The sequence below is a fragment of the Haematobia irritans genome, chromosome 3 (assembly GCF_050003625.1).
Source record: "Haematobia irritans isolate KBUSLIRL chromosome 3, ASM5000362v1, whole genome shotgun sequence".
Classification (NCBI taxonomy): Eukaryota; Metazoa; Arthropoda; class Insecta; order Diptera; family Muscidae; genus Haematobia; species Haematobia irritans.
Window position 1 is genome coordinate 147,032,925 of NC_134399.1, and position 5,999 is coordinate 147,038,923.

Consider the following 5,999-nt stretch of genomic DNA (forward strand, 5'->3'; position numbering starts at 1 on the left):
TACCCTCCACCATGGATTGCGTAGAAACTTCTACTGAAGACTGTCATCCACAATCGAATTAATTGGATTGCGGTAACACTTGCCGATGGCAAGGTATCTTAAAACTTCCTAACACCGTAATATATACAACATAGTCCATACGTGGTATATATTAAACTAAAAAGCCGATTAAATACGTATATAATTAAGTTTAAAGTTTCTATAGAAATAACATTTTGACAAAATAAAATTTTGACAACATTTTCTATAGAAGTAAAATTGGACAAAATTTTCTATAGAAATAAAATTTGGAAAAAATTTTCTATAGAAATAAAATTTTGACAAAATTTTCTATAGGAATAAAATTTGAAAAAAAATTTTTCTATAGAAATAAAATTTTGACAAAATTTTCTATAGAAATAAAATTTTGCCAAAATTTTCTATAGAAATAACATTTTGACAATGTTTTCTATAAAAATAAAATTTTGGTAGATTATTTTTGGCTCGAGTGGCAACCATGATTATGAACCGATATGGACCAATTTTTGTGTGAGTGGGGATCGGCTATATATAACTATAGACCGATATGGACCAATTATGGCATGGTTATAAGCGGCCTTTTAATAACACCACGTTGCAAATTTCAACCGGATCGGATGAATTTTTCTCCTCCAAGAAGCTCCGGAGATAAAATTTGGGGAACGGTTTATATCGGGGCTATATATAATTATGGACCGATATGGACCAATTCTTGCGTGTTTCTTAGAGACCACATTCTAACACCATGTTCCAAATTTCAACCGGATCGGATGAATTTAGTTCTTCCAAGAGGCTCGGGAGGACAAATCTGGGGATCGATTTATATGGGGGCTATATATAATTATGGACCGATATGGACCAATTCTTGCACGGTTCTTAGAGACCATAAACTAACACCACGTACCAAATTTCAACGGGATCGGATAAATTTTGCTCCTCTAAGAGGCTCCGGAGGTCAAATCTGGGGATCGGCTTATATGGGGTCTATATATAATTATGGACCGATATGGACCACTTTTGGCATGGTTGTTAGAGACAATATACTAACACCACGTACCAAATTTCAATCGGATCGGATGACTTTAGCTTCTCTAAGAGGCTCCGGACGTCAAATCTGGGGATCGGTTTATATGGGGGCTATATATAATTATGGGCCGATGTGGACCAATTTTTGTCTGGTCATTAGAGAACATATATTAACACCATGTACCAAATTTCAGCCGTATCGGATGAAATTTGCTCCTCTTAGAGGCTCCGCAAGCCAAATCGGGGGATCGGTTTATATGGGGGCTATATATAATTATTGACGGATGTGGACCAATTTGTGCATGGTTGTTAGAGACCATATACTAACACCACCTACCGAATTTCAGCCGGATCGGATGCTTCGCAAACCAAATCGGGGGATCGGTTTATATGGGGGCTATATGTAATTATATATATATACTAACACCATGTACCGAATTTCAGCCGGATCGGATGGAATTTGCTTCTCTTAGAGCAATCGCAAGCCAAATTTGGGGGTCCGTTTATATGGGGGCTATACGTAAAATTGGACCAATATGGCCCATTTGCAATACCATCCGACCTACATCAATAGCAACTACTTGTGCCAAGTTTCAAGTCGATAGCTTGTTTCGTTCGGAAGTTAGTGTGACGGACGGACGGACGGACATGCTCAGATCGACTCAGAATTTCACCACGACCCAGAATATATATACTTTATGGGGTCTTAGAGGAATATTTCGATGTGTTACAAACGGAATGACAAAGTTAATATACCACCATCCTATGGTGGAGGGTATAAAAAAGGTTTTTTTTTTGAGACAAATGATAGAAAGTTAATTTCATAATAATGATAGTTACGGTATGCTGTTAATAATCATAAAAAACAATATCAGCCCAATAAACTCAAAAACAGTGAACCAATCAAGAACATAACTATTCATAGGTATTTTCTTCACTTGTTAAAGAAAATTTGATAGTTTGAAAGAAAAAATTGGATTAAAAATTGCAAAAATGTATTCAATAAAATTAACATATTTTAATAACTTCGGAATCACTTTATGGGACATATATGGTAAAATCTTTGCGCTCAACTTGGAGCCAAGGCGATGCAATGGTTACCATGTCCGCCTTGCAAACAAAGATTTAGTTAGTAGCCTAATAATTTGGATATTAATTCCGTGGCAAAGAGGAAAAGAAATGTATTACACTCAAAACAAGTGAACCCTCTATTTCACTAAAGACAATCTAATTTTATTTTATACATTTATTATGTTTGGAGAAAGTTTGCTTTATTGTAATAACTTTTTGCGTACGTAAGTTAAATTAACTAAATAACTGGAAAAATTATATGTTGTGATATTTTATTCAGGGGCCACAGAGAGAGGGCGTAAAAAAAAAATTCCTTGGATCCGAAGATTTTGACCTTTCCTTAAGGATTTTGGTATTGATTCCGAGCCAAAGATGCGGCTTCTTTAAAATAAAGACATTTTTTACGGACCTCCCTGGCTTTAAATCTAGGATCGATAACATTTAAATTGGATACAGATCTCATTCATCGAATTTTTATTCTCTGTTTGCGATATATTAATAAAAGTATTCATGTACAAACAAATTCCAGTTTCAAAATCCAAATTATGACAAGTACTTCAACGTAAAAACTGTTTTCTTAATGCTAACAAAAATTTAAACCAAAGACGCAAATCCTTAAAATAAGTCTTAGCCTATATATGAATCGTTTTTATCTTAAATTAAAAAATTCAATATGTCAGTTGAGCTAAAGACGATTTCTTTAAATTAAAAATGGGCACAATTAGTTGTTATTGATGTAAATCGGATGGTATTGAAAATGGGCCATATCGGTTCACTTTTACTTATGGCCCCCACAACATATAAACGGACCCCCAAATTTGGCTTGCTGAACCTATAAGAGAAGCAAATTTCATCCGATCCGGCTGAAATTTTGAACATGGTGTTGGTATATGGTCTCTAATAACCATGCAAAAATTGGTCCACATAGGTCCATAATTATATATACCCCCTTTTAAACAGATGTCCCGATTTGGATTGCAGAGCCTCTAAGAGAAGCAAATTTCATTCGATCCGCCTGAAATTTTGTACATGGTGTTAGTATATGTTTTCTAATAACCATGCGAAAATTGGTCCACATCGGCCCATAATTATATATAGTCCCCATATGAACCGATGGCTTGTGGAGCAAAATTTCAAGCAAATTTCATCTGATCCGGTTGCAATTTGGTACATATCGCTAGTGTATGGCCGATAACAACCATGCCAAAATTGGTCCATATCGATCTATATTATATATAGCCCCTAAATAAACCGATCCCCAATCACAGAAAAATCACGATTGCCACTCAAGCCAAAAATAATCTACCAATATTTTATTGCCATAGAAAATTTTGACAAAATTTTATATTTCTATAGAAAATTTTGTCAACATTTTATGTCTTTAGGAAATTTTGTCAAAAATTTATTTATATAGAAAATTTTGTCAAAATTTTATTTCTACAGAAAAATTTGTCAGATTTTTATTTCTGTAGAAAATTTTGTCAAAATGTTATTTCTATAGAAAATTTATGAATCATTTCATAGTTGGAGAGGAATATTTTGCAAAATCTTCCAAAACATCAAGAATTCTACCAATCTGCCAAACAGTAAAAAATCTTCCATTTTTGGTAGACTCGTGTTCATAATTCTATATATCCCCCATATACAACAACCCCAATATTTCAATTCTGGCTCTACAATTACCGCACAAAAGTTCATATCGGTTCGTAATTATTTCTTCCCTATATATACCGGTCAAGAACTGAATATATACATATTTAATCGACCTTTCTTGTGTCTACTATATATCCCGCATTGACTAATTTACAATTTAGAAGATGATGTTAAGAAGTTTTAAGATGCCTTGCCATCGGCAGCAACCCAAGTAATTTAATTGTGGATGACATGCTTTAATATAAGTTTCTACGCAATCCATGGTGGAGGGTACATAAGATTCGGCCTGGCCGAACTTACGGCCGTATATACTTGTTGGTATTGATTCCGAGCCCAAGATGTGGTTTCTTTAAAATTTTTTAGGGACATTTGTAGCATAAAATCTGGGATCAATAAAATTAAAATTTGGATCCATATCTCATTTATGGACTTTTCATTCTCTTTTGGCCATATAAAAAGCAAGTCACTTAAAAACAAATGCATATTTAAAAATCCAATTTATAAAAAATACTTCAAAGAAAACAATGTTTTATTAATTCTAAAAAAAATAACTAAATGTACAAAAATCCTCAAATTACGTCTTAGCCTATAATTGAAGCGTTTCAATCTTAAATCTAAAGATTCAATATTTCAAAATTTGTGTCCTAATTTTAATAAAGATAATTGTTTGAAGCAAAGATTAGAAACTTTCTTTTAATTAAATTGCACACAGAGAATACAGATTGGTTGTGATAACCGAATTTATTGCCAACCTCCTTTTGGCAGTTGCACCAACTATCAGTTGGCAGTTGTGTCACCCGACAAATTCGGTCGACTCAATCGAATTATGGGAACTGCAACTAATACTATATATGAAGTTGGTTGTATCAGACGATGGAATTTTTCGTTGTTCCCTTCATTTGGTTGTGTCACCCATCCCCAATTACAAATTAATTTCATTTAAATTTTATTTTTTTTATTTGGTTTAAATACGTTTAAATATTTGTATTAAAGATGTATAGCTAAATACAATGTATGATAACAATTAATGTCCTTAAAATGTTTTGGCGGTTGGGCAAACAAAATTTAATACACATCCCATTATGACCTTCAGTTGAAAGTCGACTTTTTTAAATATTAAAATGCATAAAAATGGACCCGTATTACTAGTTTTTGCATATAAGTTATTTTTGGTCGCTATAAGTTATTTTGGTCTGTGCCTACAGACACGTTTGGACAAGCAAGCCAATTTTGAAACCACAAGTGATGAACTTCTTCTTATTGCTGAGTGCGTCCCGATAGTGTGTTAGGCATTATGAAAAATAATCTGGCCCATGGCCCTTTGTATCCACTTGGGTCTGTTGTACAACGTTGACATATTGGATTATTGTTTAAAAATAAATCAAATAAGATTAGTTAGATTTTGGTGCACTCATGTTTATATAAACAGTTCAGAACCTACCAATTTATTCACAATGACATCTCTGTGAGGTTCCAAGTACACAAAGCATCCTGGAGATATGTCATTAAATCCGATTGGGGTACGTATGATTTTTATGCCCTATAATATACCCAACATAAATGATCCACTCCTATATCGTTACGTATCTTTTACTTACGTCCTCAAAATAATGCTTTGAACAACATTGTGGATGCCACTTTGTAGCGCTTTAAAAATCGTCATTTGTTACGTTTAATTGAAAAACAAACAAAAAAATATCTTTTTTGAGAACCAAGTAATTAACAAAAATTGAAGTGACATTTAAAAATATTTCAAATAGGATTCGGTTGTGAATACTGTATGTCAGTTCTGATTGCTAACTGGCAGTTACGAAATTTATTTAAAGTTGGTTGTGCCAACAGAATTCGAAACAAATGCTTCAAAATATATAGATTTTGTTGCTTCAACCATTTGTCTTGTATCACAAACGAAATTTTATTGAAATGATTGCCAAATGATAGTAAGCATGAAAAGATGATTGCATTACAGAAAATAGGTTGACACACCTAATATATAATTCTAAATGTAGAATTTTAATTATCAGAACCGATTTCCAACCAAATTGTTCTCTGTGTGCATATCTTGAAATATATTTGGCCTTAATAAAGTGTAAATCTTTGGATAGAAAGTAACGTATGGCCATAGATTACACCAAACAGGAGGGAGAGTATTTTTGGGTTTTCCAAGTCCCAGATGCGACTATTTTTGCTTGTGGTAGCTACTTCACCGAGGTGAAAAAGTTCTCATCATT

The 5,999-nt window shown here is 33.3% G+C and overlaps 1 long non-coding RNA gene across 1 annotated transcript; it reads right to left on the reverse strand.

The window, feature by feature from the left end:
• Window positions 1-4,737: 4,737 nt before the first annotated feature.
• On the reverse strand, window positions 4,738-5,465 carry LOC142230836 (uncharacterized). Its single transcript, XR_012720800.1, has 3 exons — window positions 5,367-5,465; window positions 5,210-5,308; window positions 4,738-5,105 (listed from the first exon to the last, which is right to left on the reverse strand). It is a non-coding gene; the product is annotated as an uncharacterized LOC142230836 (long non-coding RNA).
• Between the last annotated feature and the right edge of the window lie 534 nt (window positions 5,466-5,999).